This window comes from Rhinopithecus bieti, unplaced genomic scaffold (genome assembly GCF_001698545.2).
Source record: "Rhinopithecus bieti isolate Rb0 unplaced genomic scaffold, ASM169854v2 scaffold_78620, whole genome shotgun sequence".
NCBI classification, from domain to species: domain Eukaryota; kingdom Metazoa; phylum Chordata; class Mammalia; order Primates; family Cercopithecidae; genus Rhinopithecus; species Rhinopithecus bieti.
The window spans coordinates 976,464-1,001,542 of NW_016829908.1; the positions used below are offsets into that span (position 1 = coordinate 976,464).

At 38.9% G+C, this 25,079-nt stretch overlaps 1 long non-coding RNA gene across 1 annotated transcript in view; it reads left to right on the forward strand.

Moving 5' to 3' along the window:
* LOC108524183 (uncharacterized) overlaps positions 1-20,725 on the forward strand; it is a 40,371-nt gene extending 19,646 nt beyond the window's left edge. Inside the window, exons 2-3 of the long non-coding RNA XR_001883995.1 lie at positions 14,471-16,523; positions 18,345-20,725. This is a non-coding gene — a long non-coding RNA (uncharacterized LOC108524183). The remainder of the gene's footprint in view (positions 1-14,470; positions 16,524-18,344) is intronic.
* Positions 20,726-25,079: the final 4,354 nt, after the last annotated feature.

A 25,079-nucleotide genomic window follows, 5' to 3' on the forward strand; every position in this document is an offset into this window, starting at 1 on the left:
AGCATTTTGCATTTCTATAAGTGTGTCCAATATTTCCTGAAGTTTTGATTGCTTTTCTTTATGCTATTTCCTTGAATATTTCTCCCTTCACTTCTTATATTGTTTTTTGGATTTTCTTGCATCGGGCTTTGCCTTTCTTTGGTGCCTCCCTGATTAGCTTAATAACCCCCCGAATTTTCTTTCTGGTAAACCAGGGATTTCTTCTTGGTTAGCATCCACTGCTGGTGAACTAGTATGAATTTTTGGGGTGTTAAAGAGCCTTGTTTTTTCATATTACCAGAGTTGTTTTTCCAGTTTTTTTTCATTTGGGTAGGCTCTGTCAGAGGGAAGGTCTAGGGCTGAAGGCTGTTTTTCAGATTCTTTTGTCTCATGGGGTGTTCCCTTGATGTAGTACTCTCCTGCTTGTCCTATGGTTGTGGCTTCCTGTGAGCTGAGCTGCAGTGATATATCTCTTCTGGGTCTAGCCACCTAGCAAGTCTACCTGGCTCCAGGCTGGTACTGGGGGTTGTCTGCACAGAGTCCTTTAATGTGAACTGTCCATGGGTCTCTTAGCCATGGACACCAGCACCTATTCCAGTGGAGGTGGCAGTGGGGTGAAATGGAGACTCTGTGAGGGTTCTTAGCTTTGGTGGTTTAATGCCCTATTTTTGTCCTGGTTGGCCTCTTGCCAGTAGGTGTGCTTAACAGAAAACATCAGCTGTGGTAGTATGGAGAGGAACCAGTGGTGGACGGAGCCCTAGAACTCCCGAGATTATATGCCCTTTGTCTTCAACTACCAGGGTGGATAGGAAAGGCCCACCAGGTGGGAGCAGGGCTGGTCATATCTGAGCTCAGACTCTCCTTGGGCAGGGCTTGCTGCAGCTGCTTTGGGGGATAGAGGTGAGCTCCCAGGTCAACGGAGTTGTGTACCTAGGAGAATTATGGATGCCTCTGCTGAGTCATGCAGATTGTCAGGGAAGTGGAGGAAAGTCAGCAGTCACTGGCCTCACCTAGCTCCCACACAAACTGAAGAGCCTATCTCACTCCCACCATGTCCCCTATAATAGCACCAAGTTTATTTCCAGGCTGTGGGTGAACAGGGCTTGAGAACTTGCCCTGGGCTACCTGCCTCCCAGCTGCTAAAGAAAAGGGCTTGGTTCTTCCCTCACTTGTGGAGTATGCCCACTGGATTCATGCTCTCCCCTGAGTTCTGGCCAAGAGGCTTCTTGCCTGGTTCAAATTGTTACGAAGTTCAGATGGAGACTTCCTTCTCCCTGTGACATTTTCCCCTGCTCCTCTGACCACCCTCCTGATGAATCCCTGTGGTGCCAGGCAGGAATGGCCTGCTTGGGGACCCAGTGAGCTCCCAGGGCCTTTTCTGCTGCTTCCTCTATCCCTGTATTTCACTCAACTCTCTAAATTGACTCAGTTCCAGGTAAGGTCGGAAACTTGTCCTGCAAACAAATTTTCAGTTTCCCCAGTGAGGATGTGTGTTCGGGAGAGGAGGATCTTCCTTTTCCACTTCAGCAGGTGTGGCAGTCATAGTATTTGGGGTATCTCCCAGTTCCTGCAGGAGCAGTCTACTTCCTTAAGAGGGTCTGTGGATCCTCTCTTGGGGTTCCTGGCTTGTTCTTGCAGTTGATCTGGAGCTAAAGTTCGTGATGCAAACCTTCACATGCTGCTCTGTCCATCCAAGTCAGAGCTACAGGCTAGTTCTGTCTCCTTTCCTCCATGATCCCGATTCTCTTTACTGCTCTGATCTTTGTTATGTCTTTTCTTCTGCTGGATTTTGGTTTGGTTTGTTCTTGTTTCTCTAGTTCCTTGAAGTGTGACATTTGGTTTTCTATTTGTGTTCTTTCAGACTTTTTGATGTGTGCATTTAATGCTATGAACTTGCCTCTTAGCACTGCTTTTGCTGTATCCCAGAGGCTTTGATTAGTTGGTGTCACTATTATTGTTCCATTCAAAGAAATTTAAAATTTCCATCTTGATTTCACTGTTAATCCAAAAGATCATTCAAGAGCAGAGTATTTAATTTCCATGTATTTGTATAGTTTTGATGGTTTCCTTTGGAGTTAATTTCTAGTTTTATTCTACTGTGGTTTCAGAAGATATTTGATATAATTTTGATTTTCTTAAATATATTGAGACTTGTCTTGTGACCTATTACATCGTTTATCTTGGAGAAGAATGTTCCATGTGCTGATGAGAAGAATGTACATCCTGGAGTTGTTGACTGGAATGTTCTATAAATATCCGTGGAGTCCGTTTGTTCTACAGTATAGTTTAAGTCCATTGTTTCTTTGTCGACTTTCTATCTTGATGACCTATTTAGTGTTGTCAGTGGAGTATTGAAGTCTCCCACTATTATCGTGTTGTTGTCTATCTAATTTCTTAGGTCTAGTTTTATAAATTTGGGAGCTCCAGTGTTAGGTGCATATATATTTAGGATTGTGATATCTTCCTGTGGGACTACTCCATTTATCATTGTATAATGTCCTTCTTTGTCTTTTTTTTTTTTTCTTTTCTGCTATTGCTTTGAAGTCTGTTTTGTTTGATATAATAGAACAGCTACTCCTACTTGCTTTTGGTTTCCATTTGCATGGAGTATTTGTCCACCCCTTTACCTTAAGTTTATGTGAGTCATGTATTAGGTAAGTTTCTTGAAGACAGCAGATACTTGGTTGGTGGACTTTTATTCATTCTGCCATTCTGTATCTTTTAAGTGGATCATTTAGGTTAGTATTGCGATTTGAGGTATTGTTTTATTCATCATGTTAGTTGTTGACTAAATACCTCATTTTTTAAATTGTATTATTGTTTTATAGGCCCTGTGAGATTTATGCTTAAGGAGGTTCTATTTTGGTGTATTTTGAGGTTTCGTTCCAAGATTTAGAACTTATTGTAGCATTTCTTGTAGCATTGGTTTGGTAGTGGCAAATTTTCTCAGCATTTGTTTGTCTAACAAAGACTTTATCTCTCCTTCATTTATGAAGCTTAGTTTTGCTGAATATAAAATTCTTAGCTGACAATTATTTTGTTTAAGGAGGCTAAAGGTAGGACTCTGACTCTTCTGGCTGGTAAAGTCTCTGCTGAGAAATGAGCTGTTAATCTGATAGGTTTTCTTTTACAGGTTACTTGATGCTTTTGTCTCACAGCTCTTAAGATTATTTTCTTCATCTTGACTTTAGCTAACCTGATAACTATGTGCCTAGGTAATAACCATTTTTATGATGGATTTCTGAGGAGTTTTTTGAGCTTCTTGTATTTGGATGTCTAGATCTCTAGCAGGCCAGGAAAGTTCATCTCAATCATTCTCTCAAATAAATTTTCCAAACTTTTAGATTTCTCTTCTTCCTAAGAAACACTAGGTTTGGCCATTTAACATAATCCCCAATTTTTTGGATACTTTGTTCACTTTTGAAAGTTCTTTGTTCTTTGTCTTTCTCTGTTTGGGTTAATTCAAAACCCTTGTCTTTGAGCTCTGAAGTTCTTTCTTCTACTTGTTCTAGTCTATTGTTGAAATTTTCACTGCATTTTATTTCCTTAGTGTGTCTTTCGTTTCCAAAAGTTGTTTTTTTAAATAATATCTATTTCTCTGGAAAATTTTCATCCATATCCTGTATTGCTTTTGTAATTTCTCAAGTTGGTTTTTGTCTTTCTCTGGTGGCTTCTTGAGTAGCTTAATGATCAACCTTCTGAATTCTTTATCTGGCAAATCAGAGATTTCTCCTTTGGTTGGATCCTTTGCTGGGGAGTTAGTGTGGTCTTTTACAGGCGTTATAGAATCCTGTTTTGTCATATTACCAGAATTACTTTTCTGGTTCCTTCTCATTTGGGTAGACTATTTCTTGAAATTGTTCTTGAATTTGCTTTTAATTTGACTGTGATTTTTTAAGTTTAAGTTTCTTCCCCCCGCCCCCCTTAAGGACTGGACTTTAGTGTTTATTTTAGCCTAATTTGATTCTTAGTGCTTGTAGGGGTGAAGACTTTGTATGAGTTTCTTAATTATAGACAGTCTTTGTGCACTAGCTTTCCCTGATGCTGGTTGTAGTAGTTATTTTTTTGATATGAGGGTGAGTTCATCGTCTCCTATGGAGTTGGAATGGCAGAGATCTCTTGAAGCTTATCTCATTCTCTTGTGGTGTACACTTTATTTATGTAATTCTCTCCCAGTATTTTATTTACAAAGTTGATGATTCAGGCTTCAGGCCAATAGGGGAGGTATCCCTGGGTAGACATTGGTTGTGGCTAAGGCAGGTGGGTAGATGCAATATCCAACGGTGGGCCGAGGTCCTAGCCTTGATGAGGGTGGCTGGGTGAGCTCTCAATTACAGAGCCTCTTCCTGCTGCTGCTTTTAGTTTTATATTTCACACTCCGCCTAAATCCATTCAAGCTCTAGGTAAGGGTAAAACCTTCTCCCTGGAACTGGATTTTCACATTCCCTAGTGGGGATGTGTGTTCTGAGGCAGGTTCTCCCCCACCTCACACTCTGAACTCACAGTTTTTCATCTATCTCATGGAGTTTGCAGTGGCATGCCACTTCTTTCAAAGGATCTGTGAATTCTTTCATTTTCCTGGTACATTTCTGCAGTTGTTCTTGGAACAAAAGTTGATAGTGTGAATCTACTCATGCCGTTCTGTCTGTCTAAGTGGAAGATGCATGGTAGCCCTGCCTTCTACCTGCCGTCTTGGATGGGAATCGTTCTTCCCTTTTTTTATTGCCAAATTTAGTATCTGGGACCTTCAACACACAAACAATGTAACAGGGTTCTCCTTTCTTCACATCCTCTTCAGTATTTGCTACTGCCTGTCTTTTGGATAAAAGCCACTTTAATGAAGGTGAAATGATATCTCACTGTAGTTTTGATTTGCATTTATCTATCAGTGACGTTGAGCACCTTTCCATATGTATGTTTGCCATTCATATGTCTTCTTTGGGAAATGTCTATTCAGATACTTTGTCCATTTTTAAATCAGATTATTAGATTTATTTCCCTATAGAATTGTTTGAGCTCCTTATATATCGTGGTTATTAGTCCCTTGTCAGATGGGTAGTTTGCAAATATTTTCTCCTATTCTGTGGGTTGTCTCTGCACTTTGTTAATTGTTTCCTTTCCTATACAGAAGCTTTTTAACTTGGTGTGATTCCATTTGTCCATTTTTGCTTTCATTGTCTGTGCTTGTGAGGTATTACTCAAGAAATCTGTGCCCACTCCAGTGTCCTAAAGAGTTTCCCTAGTGTTTTCTTTTATTAGTTTCATAGTTTGAGGTCTAAGATTTAAGACTTCATCTATTTTTATTTGATTTTTATATATGGTGAAAGATAGGGGTGTAATTTCATTCTTCTGCATATGGATATACATACAGTTTTCCCAGCACCATTTATTGAAGACACTGCCCTTTCCCCAAAATATGTTTTTGGTACCTTTATCAAAAATGAGTTCACTGTACATGTATGGATTTGTTTCTGGGTTGTTTATTCTTTTCCATCGGTATATTTGTCTGTTTTTATGCCACTACCATGCTACTTTGATTGCTATAGATTTGTAGTATAATTTGAAGTCAGGTAATGTGATGCCTCCAGTTTTGTTGTTTGTGCTTAGGACAGATTTGGCTATTGTGAGCATTTTTTGCCTCCATATAAATTTTAGGATTTTTTTTTCTATTTCTGTGAAGAATGTCATTGGTATTTTGATAGGGATTGAATTGAATCTGTAGATTGCTTTAGGTAGTATGAACATTTTAACAATATTTATTCTTCCAATTCCTGAACATGGAATATCTTTCCATTTTTTTGTGTCCTCTTAAATTTCTTTCAGCAGTGTATTATAGTTTTCACTGTAGAGATATTTTACTACTTTGGTTAAGTCGATTCCTAGGTATTTTATCATCGTTCTAGCTATCGTATATGAGATTACTGTCTTAATTTCTTTTTCAGATTATTCACTGTTGGCATATAGACATGCTACTGATTTTTACGTGTTGATTTTGTATGCTGCAACTTTACCGAATTTATCAGTTCTCATAGTTTTTTTGGTGGAGTCTTTAGGTTTAGGTTTTTCCAAATATAAGATCATATCATCTTCAAACAAGGATAACTTTTTCCTTTCCAATTCGGATGCCCTTTATTTTTTTCTCTTGTCTAATTGCTTTAGCTAGGACTTCCAGTACTATGTTGAATAACAGTGGTGAAAGTGGGTATTTCTGTCATGTTCCAGATCTCAGAGGGAAGGTATTGCGGGATCTGGCCAGCAGCCCACAATGCAACGGGGCTCTCTCTTTGTTCCCACGCAGATTGGCACTTTGAGAAATAATAGACACACACAAGATAGTGAAGGCTGGGTCCAGGGGGGTCACTGCCTTCTGGTCCCACAGTGTCAACAATGCACTGGATATGCCAGCATTTATTATTAACTTTAGTGAGGGCGGGGGTATGTTAGTGAGGGATTTAGGGCAATTTGATCATGAGGTGAGATGGTCACATGGGGATGAAGTAATTCTTTATCATAACATCCGTATGCAGAAGTACAGTATACAGAGATAAGAATTTACAATATAGTGTGTGCATCAGTAATTTCTAAAGGAACCTTAAAACAGAAACACAGTCTCTCCATAACCTATGATTAGCAAGATATTAATCAGCAGTAACAGTTGCAGCAAAAGCTGGTTACAAACAATCCATAGAAACAGGACATGAAGTTAGACAACCAGTTAGACTAGAAATTTTCAGAAAGGAGTATGCTTTAACCCTAGAGAGGCCTAGAAGAGCCATGGCAAGATGAGGGCATTTATAGCCCTATCTTATCCATATGGGCAGGAGCCCCCCCATGCATCTGTTTATAGGCTCTCCATAAGGGTCACATTCCATTCAAAGAGCTATGAACATCTGCTTTTCTGGGATAGAAATCTTGGTGATGTGAAACCTCCCTGACTGCACGTCCATTCATAGGCTCTTTGCAAGGGGGAGCACATCACCCGCTGTTGGCTCATTCTGGCAGTCCAAGCTGGCATTGTCTTTACACAATCCTGCATGCAATTTTGTGTTTACAATATTTAGGAGCATTTCATCTTTTACTCCATAGCAATAATATCAGGGGGTCTCCCTACAGGAAGGTTATCAGTTGTTCCCCATTCAGTATGATACTAGCTGTGGGTCTGGTGTGTATGGCATTTATTGTTTTGAGGTGTGTTCCTTCTATACCCAGTTTTTTGAGGATTTTTTTTTTAATCACCAAGGGATATTGAATGTTATCAAATGCTTGGATATAGTTTCTCCCTTGCAGTTCTAACACATGTCGCTACATATAATTTTAAAGCTCTGCTATTATGTGCATAGACACTTAGGAATGTCATGTTCTCTTCATAAATTGCTCTTTTATCATTATGGAATGAATTTCTTTACTCATTGTAATATTCTTTTCTCTGAAACCTACTTTGACTAATTTAGTATAGCTACTCTTAATTTCTATTTATGCTAACATACTATCATTTCTATATCCTTTTTATAACATAATTTCAACTTTTATTTTAGATTTAGGGGTTACATGTGTAGCATATTGCATGATGTAGAGGTTTGAGATACAAATGATTCCATCAACCAGGTAGTAAGCGTAGTACCCAACAGTTAGTTTTTCAACCCTTGCCACCCTTCTTCCCTCCTCACTCTAGTAGTCCTCAGTGTCTATTGTTGCCATCTTTATGTTCACAACTACCCAATGTTTAGCTCCCACTTACAGGTGATAACGTGTTATTTGGTTTTCTGTTCCTTCATTAACTCCCTTAGGATAATGGCCTCCAGCAGTATCCATGTAGTTGCAAAGGACACGATTTCATTCTTTTTTATGACAATGTAATATGCCTTAGTGTCTATGTATCACATTAAAAAAAATCAATCTACTATTGATGGGCACCTAGGCTGGTTCCATGTCTTTGCTATGGTATATAGTGTTGCGATGAATATATGAGTACATGTGTCTTTATGGTAGAATGATTTTCTTTTGGATATATACCGAGTAATGGGATTGGTGGGTCAAATGGTAGTTCTTTTTTAGTTCCTTGAGAAATCTCCAAACTGCTTTCCACAGTGGGTGAACTAATTTACATTCCCATCAACAGTGTACAAGCATTCTTTTTCCTCCACAGCCTCATCAGCATCAGTTATTTTTTGACTTTTTAATAATAGCCATTCTGATTGGTGTAAGATGATATTTCTTTTTTTTCTTTTTTTCTTTTTCTTTTTTTTTTTTTTTTTGAGACGGAGTCTCTCCCTGTCACCCAGGCTGGAGTGCAGTGGCACGATCTCCGCTCACTGCAAGCTCTGCCTCCTGGGTTCACGCCATTCTCCTGCCTCAGCCTCTCAAGTAACTGGGATTACAGGTGCCCGCCACCATGCCCGGCTAATTTTTTGTATTTGTAGTAGAGAGGGGGTTTCACTGTGTTAGTCAGGATGATCTCAATCTCCTGACCTCGTGATCCACCCGCCTTGCCCTCCCAAAGTGCTGGGATTACAGGCATGAGCCACCCAGCTGTAGGATGATATTTCATTGTGCTTTTCATATGCATTTCTCTGACAATCAGTGATGATGGGCATTTTTTTTCATGTTTTTTGGCCACTTGTATGTCTTCTTTTGAGGTGTCTGTTCATGTCCTTTGCCCACTTGTAATGGAATTTTTCGTTTTTTGCTTGTTGAATTAAGTTTCTTGTAGATTCTGGATATTAGACTGTTGGATATATTGCTTGTGAATATTTTCTCCCATCCTGTAGGTTGTTTGTTTAGTCTATTGATGGTTTATTTCACTGCACAAAAGATCTTTAATTCATGCTGGATGTGGTGGCTCACGCCTGTAATTCCAGCACTTTAGGAGGTGGAGGCACAGGCAGGGGCATCATTTGACCCCAGGAGTTCAAGACCAGCCTGGACAACGTGGTGAAACCCCATCTTAAAAAACAAAAAACAAACAAGCAAACAAAAAAGATCTTTAGTTTAATTAAGTCTGACTCGTGAATTTTATTTTGTTGCATTTTTTTTGTATTATTTTACTCTTCACTTATTTTTGGGTTTATATTTAAAATAGATTTCTCGATGGTGGCATATGTTTGGGTCTTTTTTTTATATTCTATAGCAATTTTTCTTTTTTTTCTACAGCAATTCTACAAGAGTTGCAAAAATAATACAGAGAGTTTTAATATACTCTTCACCAGTTTCCCATATGTTAACATATTATATAACCATACATCATTTATTAAAATTAAGAAATTAACTTTGGATCTGTGATTTTACAGTTTTGATCAAAATTGGAAAAAATTAGCCATTTTTTCCCAAATTTTTTTATGTTGCATCATTCTGTCTCCTTTTCCAAAGGAGAGGTATTCCATTAACATGTATACTAGGCTGCTTGAAGTTGTCCTTACTACCTACTAGTTCCTCATTCTCATTTTTTAGTCCCCTCTGCCCCCTCTTTCACTTTGGAAAGCTTCTACTTATTTGTCTTCAAGTTTACTAACCTTTTCTTCTGCAGTGTCTGTCATTAATTCCATCCAGTGCATTTTGCATCCCACACGTTATAATTTTTCTCTCTAGAAGTTTCTTTTCATTCCTTTTTATTCCTTCCAGGTCTCTACTTCACATGCCCATTATTTTTCCTAACTTTTAAACATACGGAATATGATTATAACAATTTTCTTAACATTTGCTAGGCAGGACCAGAGCAACATTTTTTCTAGAGTAATTACTCATCACAACTAAGGCAAGAAATGTCTGAATACTCTTTCTAATGTCCCATTAAGTAAAAAGACTTCAGCATGTCCTTTCTTTGGACAGAGTTCTCTCCTCTGGTACTCTGCTATAGGAACTCTAACCACCTTGCTCTCCCAGGACTCTCACCTCTGTCTAGGAAATTTTCTGAGCTCTGCTTGGATTCCCTTTCCCTGTACCAAGGCTTGACAACTCTTTCAACTCAGCAGCTGGGGCAATCTCAGGGTTTACCAGGTCTGTTTCCCACATATTAGGGATCACTGTCACTCATTATCTGATTCCAATGTCCTGAAGACCATTGTTTCATACTTTTTTTTTTTTTTTTTCCAGATTTTGGTTTCAAGACAGGAAGGTAAATCTGGCCCTTGTTACTTCAACTTGGTTAGAAATAGAAGTCCCAGTGACTCAACCTTTCTAAAAGAACAAATATTTATACTTCCAACAGATAGAATGCAGTAGAAATGAGACTCTTGAGAGTTAATTATCCATGGGTTTCATTGCATTTCAGTATGTCTTTCAAGCAGAGAAACTGAACACCTTTGCTTTGGACTATCTTTTGAAGAATATTTGTATAACCAATGACTTAAAACATACAATAGTGTTTTGCTCTATAACAAAGGGTAGGCTTGCTTAAAGTTTGGAAAATATAGTGTCTCTCTCCAGAGCAAAGGACAAACATGCCTACCATCCAGTATCATATATTTAGGCTTCCTAAGCTCGATGCTCCCCTCCTGTAATGCAACCCAGGGTGTAGGAAGTTATCACTTGGTCCTCTTTGCATCACCCTGTCAGAATTGGGGCTCAAGGAATTGGTGAAATAAAATACTTATTTCTCTTCTATGGCTATTTCTGTGAATCATAAACTATCCTTTGTCTCTGCCCCAGGAACCTTGAGTTTTCTGCTAACATCGATGAACCTGTGACAGGCTAACATATTAGCTTGCAAGTAGGGTAAAAATCTCATATCCTTTATAGTTCTTAACAGTCAAGACAGAATAAGATAGATTAAAAAGCAATACAACGTATGCCTGGCTTTCTGCCTTGAAGCAGTACTAAGCCAGTATGTTACACATTTGGCTAGCTTAAAGTTGCTGGATTGTAGAGCCCCTATGGAGAGTATATTTGGGATACTTAGGGAGCCCTGGCTCTTCCAGTTACCAGCTGATGGAGTCTTCTCAGTCCATGAGGAAATGGGCTTTCAGTTCATTCTAAATACAAGCCTTTGAGCCACACTGCTAAGGGGAGCAGAGATGAGTCATCCTCTTAACCTTGCCTCATTTGCATATTAGTTGGCAAAATAAATGCTGTGGTTGTTTCAAGCCACTACGTTTTAGGGTGATTTATTATGCAGTCCTAGATACCTGAAACACCACGTATTTAATAGCATCTTCTGGATTTCTTGCTCTTCTTGGTAGAGCACTTTCTCCAAGAAGTTTTTGAAGAGATTCTTGTAAAGCCAACTTCTGAGACATTTTACACCTAAAATGCATTTATTTTTCTATCACATTTAAATTATAGCTTAGTTGGCAGTAAAATATCTTTTCCTTCAAATCAATATCTATTGTTTTCTTGTGTCCAGGTTGCTGTTGTAAAATTTGATGTTGGCTTAATACCTGTTTCTTTAGAGGTGATCTGCAGTTTATCCTGATAACATTAAATGCTTTGTTTGCATTTTAGTTTTAAAAATATTTTATCATAGGATATATAAGTAAAGGTTTTTTCTTATTTGTAACGTTTTGTACTTTATGAGCCAGTTAATTCCAAGGTTGTACGTCTTTTTCTAATTCTTGGAACTTCTTGGTCTTTTATTCCATCACAATTTTCTTTACTTTGTATTTGTTATTGTGACTCCCATATGAATGTTTTTCTTCTGATTTCATCCTTCACATCTCTTACATTTTACATTTTCCACAACTTTATCTTTCTGGTGCCTTCACAGAGAGATTTTACTCTCATCTTCCAGCTCACTAATTGTTCTTTAGCTATTAATCTATTCTTCTGTCATAGAATGTACTGGGTTCTTTGTTTCAAATTTTATGTTTCCACTACAGTATTACTACTTGGTTATGCATGGAATTGCTTGTTCTCCTTTTATGTCACCAATATCTCCCTCATCTTTTTGGTGATTATAAATCTCAGGGTTTACTAAGTTTGTTTTCCGTATCTCAGTAGTCACTGCCACTCATTGTCTGATTCCAATGTCTTGAAAATCATTGTTCATTATATTTTGCCCAGTTTTCATCATTTTAAATCACTTTCTCTCTGGTTTATTAGGCCAGATTTTCCAGGTATGGCTTTTCCAGTTTGTTTTTTAATGTTGGTATGGAAGTCAGATGTCTTACTGGTTTGTCTATGAGCTCATATTCACCTGCGTGTATCGGTTAAATTCCAGGCTATAACTGTGACTTTTTGGTAAGTTTAAGGAATAGGGGTAGGGTGGGGAAGTCAGCACAAGAGGGGAATTGAGATGTTTCTATTACTTCTTTGCTATCCCTCTTTCCCCCAAAACAGTTTATCTTGCTCTCTAGCAAATGTCCTGCCTTCCTCTAGGGGACTGCTCTCTCTAAAAGCTTTTTCTTTCGCTTAGTGAAATGTTAGATTCTCTGTATTTAAGAAGAATCACTAGAAGAAAAATCCATCTATTTCTTTATATTAAGAGATTTGTTAGGGGATTCAAACCTACATGTTGAATGAGCTGGTTAAATAGCCTCTGTAGGGCAGCTGTGTTCATGTCTGATGCCAGAGTTTGAAGTTTGCAGGGAAGGCACTCAAAAAGGAAAAATGGATGTAAAGTTAGGGAGAGTGAGTACAAACTAGACCACATGAGCATGAGTTGTAACCCACAGTGATGGACTAGAACTCACACCAGTTCTCACTGCCTTCAACCTCGAAGTAGGAAGAAGCTGAAACCCTTCATCATGGAGCTAAACGCATTTGGCTCATAAGTCAGAGAAGATGAAGGAGAGTGCAGGTCAAGTTGGACCTTTTGCATCTCTATGAAATAAGTCAGCAAAATGACAATGTGCATGAGTTTCAGAAGTTCCTGGTTGTCATGCCCTGTGTTACTGGGGATAAAATACACACACACATACACAGAACAAAAAGAAACCAATCAGCCCGGGCACGGTGTCTCATGCCTTTAATCCCTGCACTTTGGGAGGCTGAGGCAGACGGATCACGAGGTCAGGAGTTCAAGACCAGCCTAGCCAACACGGTGAAACCCTGTCTCTACTAAAAATACAAAAATTAGCTGGGTGTAGTGGTGCACGCCTATAATCCCAGCTACTCAGGAGGTTGAGGCAGGAGAATAGCATGAATCCAGGAGGCAGAGGTTGCAGTGAGCCAAGATCATGCCACTACACTCCAGCCTGGGTGACAGAGCAAGACTCTGTCTCGAAAAGCAAACAAACAAACAAACAAACAACCTGAGTGCTGCTTCACTTTCACTTTCCAATATTACACACAAAAAGTCTGTAATCCTAACTGGAAATACAAGGAAAGGAATTCTTGGAAATTTAGTTCAGCCTAGCCAAGTTGACACACTGCAAAGCCACCACAACCTCAGCATATAAAAGGAGAGGAGGGGGAAGGGGAAGAAGGAACTCTTGGGGGCTGCTGTTCTGCCTGTATCTGTTGTTACCTGCTTCTCCACCAGCTGTGTTCTGGCACTAGATAATAACACTAATGTTGTTATCCTGTTGCTTCTGGACAGCACTGCCTTAGCCTGTTTTTTTCTGCCCTGCTGTGGCAACATGGTAAATAGGGAAAGCTCTTCTAACGCAATAAAGAGGAAAAGAAAATAACTCCAAATTTCTTCCTCTGCTTATTTCTCAGCCATATTTTCCAGCTTTCTTTAACCTTTTATTGGTGCTTTCCCACTCTTACCCTACCCCAGTCATCTCCATTAGCTGCCACACAACCGCCTTTCAATTGGGGCCTCTAATTCTTATGCTGATGTTTCGGCTCCATCTTCTTTGCCATCATGTGTGTGGTGACATTAAGGTTGGTGGGAGAAAGCTAGCAGCCCACATACTTGCTGTCATGGCAGTTGTAATAACATTGTAAACGTAGATTTTGTATTTCATTGTAAGAAATTATTAAAGTGATATAAAGAAAATAATAAAAGAAACGAATGACATTTTCGATTATGTCGCTTTGCTTTTCCGGAGATTTGTTTGGCACAGTTCTTTTCTGACAAATCTGTCTGAGGGGTAAGGGTCAAGCAAGGTTCTACTTTGAAACACAGGATTCTGAAGAATTGTTTATTTTTGGCCCATATACCATAATAGGAATGCATTTAGGGAAAGCTGGTTGTCTCAATTGTTTCTAAAGGTGAGAAGGGAAGGCCATACCATGACTAACAGCTGCTCTTATTATTTTGGAAAGTAATTTGTCTGCTCATTTCTTCCTTTGACTTTATAAATTGCAGCAATGTTTCCTTAGAAACTCAAAGGAAAAAACATCCTTCTTGTAATGCTGACTTGTGCCTGTTTAGAGCAACTGGTAGCATCCAGCCTGGCCAACACTTTTCTGTGTGTCTCTGAGATAAATATTCCAGGGCCCTGCAATACTGCAATACTAAGACACAGGAGATCCCGGCAAATGATATAGACTAAATTTTATTCTTATTTGGACATCACAATAGAACTTAAACTCCTATAAATAACTGCAGTTCAGTCACTAATTCAGTATACAAGAAATAATGATGTTTTAAAATTATTTATTTTTTCAGCACCTGACAATTCAGTATGTGGATCCTTCTTGGAAGTAACAGAGCACGCTGGCCAAATAATTACTGCAAAAATGCTCCTAAATCAAATAAACAAGGAAAAGAACAAGAGCTGATAATGCTGTTATTTGTTAGTGCTCTTATTGTAAACTACTTTTTGGAAGATAAACCTCTTGTGGGAAGGCCAGGTACTATACTCCTTCATTGCCTTAGATGATCCAAGAGACTGAGTAATCAAGATGGAGCAAAGAACAAGAAGAGTGTCTGCAACACTTTAAACTTCACAAAGAAGTTACCAGGCAGAAGGGGACAATTGCAGTGACTGATTTTCCTGACAAAATGACAGTGTCTTGACAATGGCTATGAAGTCTTGATGACCCTTAACATCTCATAGAACAAAGAATTCAGTAGAGCAAGGTGAAAATGTTAAAGGGGGAATGCACAAAACACAAAAGAAAGATGACAGGGTGACAAGTTAAACATAATCCACGGAATAAGAAACGTCAGAAGCCTCCTCCACAGTACACCTACAAACACCTGCCCTTTTGTTAATAGCTAAAAGAGGGCCTCTCACTGTAACTACTTAACTTCCTTGGTGGAGGGAAATCAGATGGCTGGAAAGTGGGATGGTGCCTGGTGTGAAAGACTTAACTGGGCAATGCATCCAGCAAGCTGTATTTCACCTTCATCAGTCTTTTATTTGTACCCCCTTAATCCTGGTTATTGAAGTCTTCCGACTCTACCTCATCTCTCCTTTTATTGTCCCACTCATAAAATCTCATAGGAGTTAATAGATTAGACATATTTACTGATTAGGGCAGACATATTCCTCATATGTACTGAGGAAGAGCAATAGGGGGATCACCTTGGCCCGAAACCCTCTAACGGGAGCCAATTTTCAAGAAGATAAGAAAATAATCAACCACTTGTGATCTTCTTTAATTATGTGAGACCCTATCCAAATTTTCAATCCACTGTCACTGACCTCTGAGGATGTTTGATGCCTTTGACCTGGCTCCAGTGGAGTACCCTCCATTCTTCCAAATAGTCCACCCATTTGCCTTGGCCTTAAATTCCACCATGAAGGGGGAGTCTTTTATTTTAAGCATTTCTTTTTATCTAATAATAAAAGATAGAGTAAATAAGATAGTGGGATTCAAAATAACATAATGCAAATTAATTATTCATATCAGTTTCTCTACTAGAAGAAATACAATAGTTGATTAAGGATCAGAGGAAGGCAAATCCTTCAATGAAGCATTGAAAGAGCTGAAGAATTTAGAGTGAGAGGCAACAATTATCTTAACAAATACTTTTTATATTATAATTATTTTTCCCTCTGGACATGAGGTGCAGATAATTGAGTTCATGATTCAATTCATGGGTCATTATCATCACTGGCTACAGCAAGACTTTATTTTTTAAAATTTTTTCCATTTTATTTCCATTCCTCATTCCCATTCCACCTTCCCAAAGGTAACCCTTCTAATGTATTAAATGTATACCTTTTGTTTGCATGGGTTCTTGCAAAATGCATATTTGTGTGTACATCAAATTTACATAAATGATATCACATCACAAAATTCAGTCCATTTTAGGTTTTACTTTCCTCTGGACCATAAATTCAATCCACTTTAGGTTTTGCTTTCCTCTAGACCATATTTTAAGAACCATTCATGTTGCTGTGTGTGCTTATAATCCCTTGCCTCTAACCACTACACAATGTATGCATTTTACCTACATACTCTCCTAATGATGTTGATCAATATTACCTCTAGTTATCGCACCCCAAATGATGCTGAAACCAATATACATGTACATGACCCTTAAGGAACTGTGTGAGAATCACTTTGAACTCTACGTGCAAGAGCAAAATTGCTGGTAATAAGGTTAAAATACACTTAAACTATTCTAGTTTTTGTTCCACTTTTTCTTATAGGTGAAATATATGTGAAGCTGGCATTATTATTGTCACATTTTGCAAGTGAATGAACGGAAGGGTCACACATTAAGTGAGATACCTACGGTCACTCAGTGAATGCAGAGTGGATCCTAGGTATATACTTTGCTTTTCTGACTACAGCATTCTTCACTGTTCTTTGTACCACATCACATTGTCTCCACAAACTTGTCTTACCCTGAAATTGAAAAATATTGAGATTAGATTAATTACATTGTTTTTCCCGGGGGCTAGCATTCACCTTTGGGAATATGGTATAAGTAGCTACTCACAGAGCTAAGCTAATGATGTGGGAGATGCAAGTTCCCTGTTGGCTGACAGCAACTCTGGTGGCCTCATTTAACTGTTTTCTGGTGAACTAGAAATAGTACCTCTGCACTGAAATCAAGGACAAGCAAATGCCTGCAACCTATTGGCACAGGTCATAGAGGTAAATTTCCAAGATGACTGGCTCCTGCAGGTCCACTACAGCAAGGGCAATAAAGCTTTTTAATTCATATCTCTTGTATGTTTGACATATGGAGGCCTGAAAAAATGACTATGGGCTTGTGAAAGGGGAGAGAGACTAGGTTTAAATCTGCTGGGAAAAGAAAATGAGGTAAAGGCACTTTATGATGATTCCTCAAAAATATTTGAGAAACACTCAATGATAACCAATATGAGTACTAAAACAATCATATTTTGTAGTTCACACAATCATGATATAAGCTTTGTTTTGTTTGTTTTTAATGTATTCCAGATAAAACCCCTACATTCTTCTGATACTGTCACACAGCAGCCTCAGGGCCACATTGTGGTATCTCTCTTATCAACACAAGGTTCTCGGTCCTTGAGAAAACCTGATACAGTCATTCCAGACATTCTCATACAGACATTTCTGTCTTTTACAAGAGCCTTGAACTTTGATGCTGAATCAAAGAATTTGCTTACAAAGAAGAATGCGTCCTGTTAATTAGGATGGAAACTAGTTTTATAAAGAGCAATGGTTGATCTTAACTTAGGAAAAGGGAGAAGAAAAAAACTCTTCTTAAAGTATGTGTGTTTGCGAAGTGGGAGATTTTCAAAACTGTAAGCTTTTACCTAAAAGATGCTGATCCCTTCCCCCATTGATTTTTCATACATCCGCCCCCACCTCATCCTGTGACTTTCAGGACAATCAGCCTTACAGACAATGGCAATGTCACCAGCTACTTGAGCAAATGTCTTTACAGATTTTGTAAAACAAGTATTAGGAAACTGACTTAACTGAGAGGACAGATTAGGATTTTAGAAAAAAAAAATTCTTGTAGGTTCCCTCAATTGCCATGATATTTTATTTTCAAAAGTAGGAGAGTATATTAGTTTACTGGAAAAACAGTGAGCTAATTATAGGCCAGAGGCCTGGGCTAAAGCTGCAACAGCTTCACATATTTGGGAACATGGTAACTACCCTGGGTTTAGATGGACTAAACAAAGGCCAAGTTATTGCCCAGTTCAAAAACTATTGGCCTATTAAACCTAGAGGAAATAAACAAAATACAATGAGACCCTAGAATATGACACACCGATTGCCCTCATTTTCTAATTCTTTGGATCAAGAACATTTCCAAAAGGCAGCACACTATTATTAACCAGAAGTCATTGACGATAGTACTCACACCTGATTACCACTCTGTGGTTGAACTTACAAGACGGTGATTTTTCAGATCCCTTCCTACACAAACATCTCAATTACAGCCTTGGACTTTTACCCAGCAGACTTAATGATAGTCTTTCTGGATTCACTGCTTGGAAGATGAGTTACATGGTGCAATTATTTCTCAGCTTTTGTCCAGTTTGCTAATCTGAAAAAAAGGTGCAGTGGTTATTCTTGGAAAACACTTGAGAGCAGCACTGAGAAGAAAACCAAATAACTAGACTCCGTCATTTCTCCTGCAGAATCTCAAGAGACATGGAAAATGTCAGGCTGTGTGGTACCTGCTGACTTGTGAAGATCATTGTCATCTCAAACAAAGATAACCTCAGCCCTGGGATGGAGAAGACAATAGAACCCCCTGAGTGGTAGATGTCTGAATCTGTCAAATGGGGAAATCTTTTAAGTTAAACTGTCTACTTTACATGTTAACATTCAGCACTTCTTATTTATTTATTTTCTTTGGGATTTTAAAAGCCTGCCTGGGGAAACTTTAGAAAATATTTGTAATGTCCATAAGTACAACGCAATACTTCTGTTACAATTTCCTTTTTGAGCATTTTAATCACCTAGTATTTATCCTATTTATCCTGGCACAAAGGCTTCAAAAACAGGATATTTTCCTTAAGTCCCATTTTAACTGTAATGTGGCAAATTGCAAGCAAGCTTCTAGAATTTTTTATATGGAAGTCTTGGAATTTCCACAGCTTAGGTTCTGAGCCAACAAAAATATACGGAGATTGATAGCAGGGAATTTTTGAATCTAGTTGGCTTACTTCACAACATTACTTTTTTTGCAGATATATTTGCTTAACAGGGCAATGAATTTTAAGTATGATATGGGAATGGAAATTTGGTTTTATAAATTCAGAGGAAAACGGGTAAAATAGTTTACATTGATGATACCATATAAAAGGAAATAACGATGCCTAAGTTAAGTACAAAGCTTTCCTGGACAACCACCAGTACAAGAAGACTCAAAAAGGTCTGGGGTTGAGCTGAGTTGAGACTGTTTTGAAAGTAGTCAGTGTGCTAGAATGGAAAGAACACTCGACGTAGAATCAAGAAACTTAACTTCTAGTCCTAGTTTTCTTATTACATAGCTGTGTGCCTTCAAGTAGGTCAGTTAACCTTTCTGACCCTCAGTTTCCTCATCCTTTTAATGATGACTAAAAAAAATACTCACCTGGCATATTTCGTAGGATTGTTAAAAGGCTCACATAAGATAAACTATATTACATAATTTTTAAAATTATGAAGCATATTACTAATGTGAGATATCTTTATAACATCTTTCTATAATTCAGTTAATCTTTGAACACCCAATGTTTAAATTGGATATAATGGCAAGATTAACTGGGACATTTTTCTTTGTCAGGACATCGTGTTTATATCATAACAATTTGTTTGTACCCTAATAAGTCTATCTTACTGGCTTTTTGGAGCAGGTTCTGCTATAGGATGTAAGAGGAGCTTACTGAGTTCCTATTATTTCTGTTAAGACTATCCCCCCCCCCCTTCTGCTCTTCTTCCAAAGCTCATTGAGCTCCTGGAAAGATCACCCTCCACTGCTGGTCTTACCACTGCAAATTGCTGTGAATTTGCCTATGAAGCCATACCCAGAAGATGGTGATCTGGTCTCAGATCAGTCTCTAACAGATGATCAGGACTAATCCTATCTTTCTTCACATCTCTCTCAATAAGTCTAAACTTCTGGACTCATTATCAATATATCTCTACACATTCCTTATTCTGAGCTAATCCTGTGTCTCTCAAGACTTTCATTGTGCCCTCTAGAATCATCTGCAAAATCCCTGATACTGTCTACCTTCATTAAGCCCTTATCTTTTTATCCTAATGGAAGGCTGGATTGGTAAATAACATTGTATTGAGACTTGTCAAATGGTGACCCTACATGCCACAGAGCTTGGAAGTCAGATTAGGAATCCTTCTTCTTGTGGCCACTTCCAAAACATTTTCCCACTCCACTGCTGTCCAAATCTTATCTCCGTTAGCCTCCTGGTATCTTCTGGTGACACATTCTTTAATGACTATTTATTTCACACCATCCATATTCTTTATTGTAGGTTCCTAACAACACCCCGCCTCTTTCTTTTAATAGACTGAGGAGAGGGAGGTTCTGAAAGAGACTTGTCATCTTCTTGTTCAGCTCAAGAGGCTAGAGCCTGCAGCCAACAACAGAAAGTCAGTCTACAGCATAAAAAAGCAAATAGCAATGACCTGAAGAATGAAATAAGATTTCCATGAAGCTCCTACTAAGAACAGATGTTTTGTTAGAAGACCTGTGTTAGTTTTCTTGGAGTCATAATACCTGGATTCACAGATATTTGGCCAATTTGTCGATGGTTCTTCAGTTACTCATTATTAGCCCAGAAATCATACTGATGCAAGGGAAGGACTTTAGTGACCATCTAACCTGCCTTCTTCTGCTTTGCAGGTGAGAAAACTTAGACCCTAAAAGTGAAGAGTTTTACCTCAGATTACCCTTTTATGTACAGAATAGAGATAAGAACCTAGGTTTCTTTACTTCTGACTACTTCTGTTTTCTTTTTTTTGAGACAGTGCTTTACTCTGTCACTCAGGCTGGAGTGCAGTGGCATGAATTCGGCTCACTGCACCCTCCGCCTCTCAGGTTCAAGTGATTCTCGTGACTCAGTCACCTGACTAACTGGTACTACAGGTGAACACCACCATGCTCAGCTAATTGTGTGTGTGTCTGTGTGTCTGTGTGTATATTAGAGACAGGGTTTCACCAGGCTGGTCTTGAACTCCTGACCTCAAGTGATCTGCCTGCTTCAGCCCCCCAAAGTACTAGGATTACAGGCATAAGCCACTGTATCCGGCCTACTTCTGCTTTCTGAATGGTACCCTACAAATGTCAAAATGTCTTAAACAGTTTAATAGTACAATGCTGACCCACAATTCTTGAAAGGCTTCTAGGTTCCAAAAGGAAATCTTATGTGTTGCTTATGAAAATTGTAACTTTAATTTAACATATAACTAAAGAGTAATCATGTTTGTGTTATAGTCAAATGGGAAAAGTATTTATTTGTTTGACATCCCAAACTCTGAGCATTGTACATTATGAGATAATTCCCAAATTACATGAATCATTTATAAATAAATATAACACATTTGTTTAGAGTAATTTTCTATCATGTTATTTGCTCCTTTTCTTCCTCATGTATTTACTTGTTCCTTATCTACCAAAAGCTCATGAAATATCCAAGTCTCCTCTCAAAAATGTAAACAGATGTTTTGCAATCCTTTTAGAATGGGAGGGGCCTGAATGCTTTTTACCTCCTCAGTTTTTTTGTGTTGCAAATGAGTTACAGAGTTGAATCCATTTGGGGCCAGGAAGTATGGTAGGATGGGTGTATAGGGCTGTTTTCCAAGGATATTTCACTTAGATTGACTGAAGGCAGCCACAAGAACATGAAGAGGAGGAATATTTTGGTACTCGGGGGCTCTGTATTAGTCCATTTTCACACCGCTATGAAGAAATACCTGAAACTGGGTAATTTATAAAGAAAAGAGGCTTAATTGACTCACAGTTCCGCAGGGCTGGGGAGGCCTCAGGAAACTTACAATCACGGCAGAAGGGGAAGCAAACATGTCCTTCTTCGCATCATGGCAGGAAGGAGAAGTGCAGAGTGAAGGGGGTAAAAGCTCCTTATAAAACCATCAGATCTTGTAAGAACTCAGTATCATGAGAACAGCATGGGGGGACCACTCCCATGATCTAATCACCTCCCACAAGTTCCCTCCCCCAACACGTGGGGAGTACAATTACGATTACAATTTAAGATGAGATTTGGGTGGGGACACAGAGCCAGACCATATCAGGCTCCATTAATGTTCCTTCTAAGCACCAACAAGGGGCACAGGGAATTCCCTTTTTGGAGTTACCGCCTTAGTCAGGGCCCTAGAGTGAATTTGGACAAGGTGTTTCTATATTATCTACTCATCCCTTTCCTTCTTGGACTCCTACAGCAGATTCTGAATGCTCATCGTAAGATGTCCCAGTACTTAATATTCAGAAATGGCCCTGAAAATTGTGATAAGAAGCTTATAGTCATCAAGTTGAGGAGAAGTGGATGCAGTCTCCTGGGTCATTGTCATATTCAAAGTGTCAGATTGGAGTGAGACCTCATGGGCATCTGGGTTCTCTAAGTGACAGCATTAACACTTGAAGGGAAGGTGAATCTCTCCCACAAACACTGAGGTGACTTGGCATAGTGCACCAAGTAGAGAAGTGAGAATGGGATGAGCCGGGGTAAAGATCCAATTCTTGCTACTATCTGCGTGAGCTTGCTCAAGTAACCACATTTCTCTGGGCCTCTGTTTCCTGATCAACACTGTGAAGATAAAAACACCCACATTACCTCTCACATAAGGTTTCTGTGAGGCTCACAGACCATAATCCTGAGGCACTTTGTGAGAGGTGAAGCCAGCTGGGCTTCTGGATGGGGTGGGGACTTGGAGAACTTTTCTGTCTAGCTAAAGGATTGTAAACACGCCAATCAGTGTTCTTTGTCTAGGTAAAGGTTTGTAAATGCACCAATCAGCACTCTGTAAAAACACAACAATCAGTGCTCTGTGTCTAGCTAAAGGTTTGTAAATGTGCCAATCAGCACTCTGTAAAAACAGGCCAATCAGCACTCTGTAAAATGGACCAATCAGCAGGACGTGGGTGGGGCCAAATAAGGGAATAAAAGCTGGTCCCCCTAGCCAGCAGCAGCAGCCTCCTTGGGTCTGCTTCCACCTGTGGAAGTTTTGTTCTTTTGCTCTTTGCAATAAATCTTGCTGCTGCTTACTTTTTGGGTCCACATTACTTTTATGAGCTGTAACACTCACCACAAAGGTCTGCAGCTTCACTCCTGAAGCCAACGAGATCACAAACCTACCGGGAGGAAAAAACAACTCCAGACGCGCCACCTTTAAGAGCTGTAACACACACCGGGAAGGTCTGCAGCGTCACTCCTGAAGTCAGCAAGACCACGAACCCACCAGAAAGAAGAAACTCCAGGCACACCATCTTTAAGAACTGTAACATTCACCGTGAGAGTCTATGGCTTCATTCTTGAAGTCAGTGAGACCAAGAATCTACTGGAAGGAACCAATTCTGGACACATTTGTACAACTCTTTAGATCAAGGGTGTCCAATCTTTTGGCTTCCCTGGGCCACATTGGAAAGAAGAAGAATTGTCTCAAGCCACACATAAGATACACTGACACTAATGATAGCTGATGAGCTTTAAAAAATTGCCAAAACATGTCAAAATGTTTTAAGGAAGTTTACAAATTTGTGTCGGGCCACATTCCAAGCTGTTCTGGGCCACAGATTGAAAAGCTTGCTTTAGACAAAGAGTTACACAAATGAGAGGCTGGGCACAGTGGCTCATGCCTGTAATCCCAGCGCTTTGAGAGGCTGATGTGGGAGGATCTTTTGGGGTGGGAATTTGACACCAGTCTGGGTAACATGGCAAGACTCTGTCTGTATACGCACACATAAAAATAAGCTGGGCAGGGTGGCCTGTGCCTATAGTCCTAAAGCTTCTTAGGAGGCTGAGGTGGGAGGATTGCTTACGCCCAGAAGATCAAGGCTGCAGTGAGCCATGATCATGCCACCGCGTTCTAGCCTGGGTGACAGGGCAAGACTTTGTCTCAAAACAAAAAGCAAGCAAACAAAAAACAACAGAGAAGTGTCATTAGTAACTGAAAGAAATGTACTTAATTATTGCCTCAAAAACATGTTTATTTATTTCATATAACTTCATAGGCACTTGGGGCAGACAGAGCATCAGATCAGGTAATATGTAAAAATGAGCAAGGCTTCTCTACTTAAAGAGGTTAAATATGTCAAGAAAATAAAGCCCCAGCTGGACATAGTAAGTAGTAGAACAAATACAAGGCAAAATGCTTTTTGAGAAGGCCAGAGACAGATTTGCAAAGAGGGAAGGTCATCCCAAACAGGAGAACTGGAATATACAAAGGCACCTCTGTCCACCTGAAATGCCAAATTTAAGCACCTGATAGTAAAAGCATAAATAATCAAATTCTGAATTCCATTAAATAAATTTAGAAAAGGGAAGGGAGTAATAATTTTCATATTGGCAGTCTTCTTCCTGTTATTATTTTATGTAATCATTTAGTGTGATATTAAAATTCAATAAATCTCTCATATGTTATTTTTATGTTTTACTAAATAGAAGTTTTACTCTTAATAAAACAGCATTTTTTTTTCAAAATTCCAAAAGATCACAATAAATTCATGGTTAAGCAAGATTCTTGCCAGATAATGATCTTTCCTGTAGTTTACTTTCCAGAAAATCTCACACTTTTGTCAACTTACTCAAATATATTTTATTTCCTGATTGCAGAAAAATAAATGGCACCTATTCTGTGACCATTCTGAGTCACAAAGTTCAATTCTTCTGAGTTGAACTATGTGAAAGTTCTTTACTAACACCACACAGATCTTTTCCATTCTGATATAGGAACTGTGTCCATGACTTCATCTGTATATTTCAGTACTAGAAAGGTGTCAGCATAATAGTCTCTCAATAAACATTCTATGAATTGAACTGAATTAGGAAATTGTGACAGATGCGGCTAATTGCCTGCCTACTCATCATCCACTCTTCCTTTTTTGTTATAAACAGAATCCTAATTTATATGGAGGCCACCACGTATTCAGCTAAACTACTTAATCTCCTACTTTTTCAATGAGATATGAGTGGAAATCACTACCTGTGACTTCTTAGAAGGTTATTTAAAAGAAGACAAACTCTGCTGACTTTGACTTCTTGCACTTCACTTTTTTCCTTGCTTTGCTGACTGAAGTGCAGATGTACTGTTTGACGACAAAGCCGTCTTAGAATCATGAGAATTCGTTACATATAAAGGATGATAAAACTGGATCTGAAATCAATCTCGGTCCTTGATGTTTCTCTCTG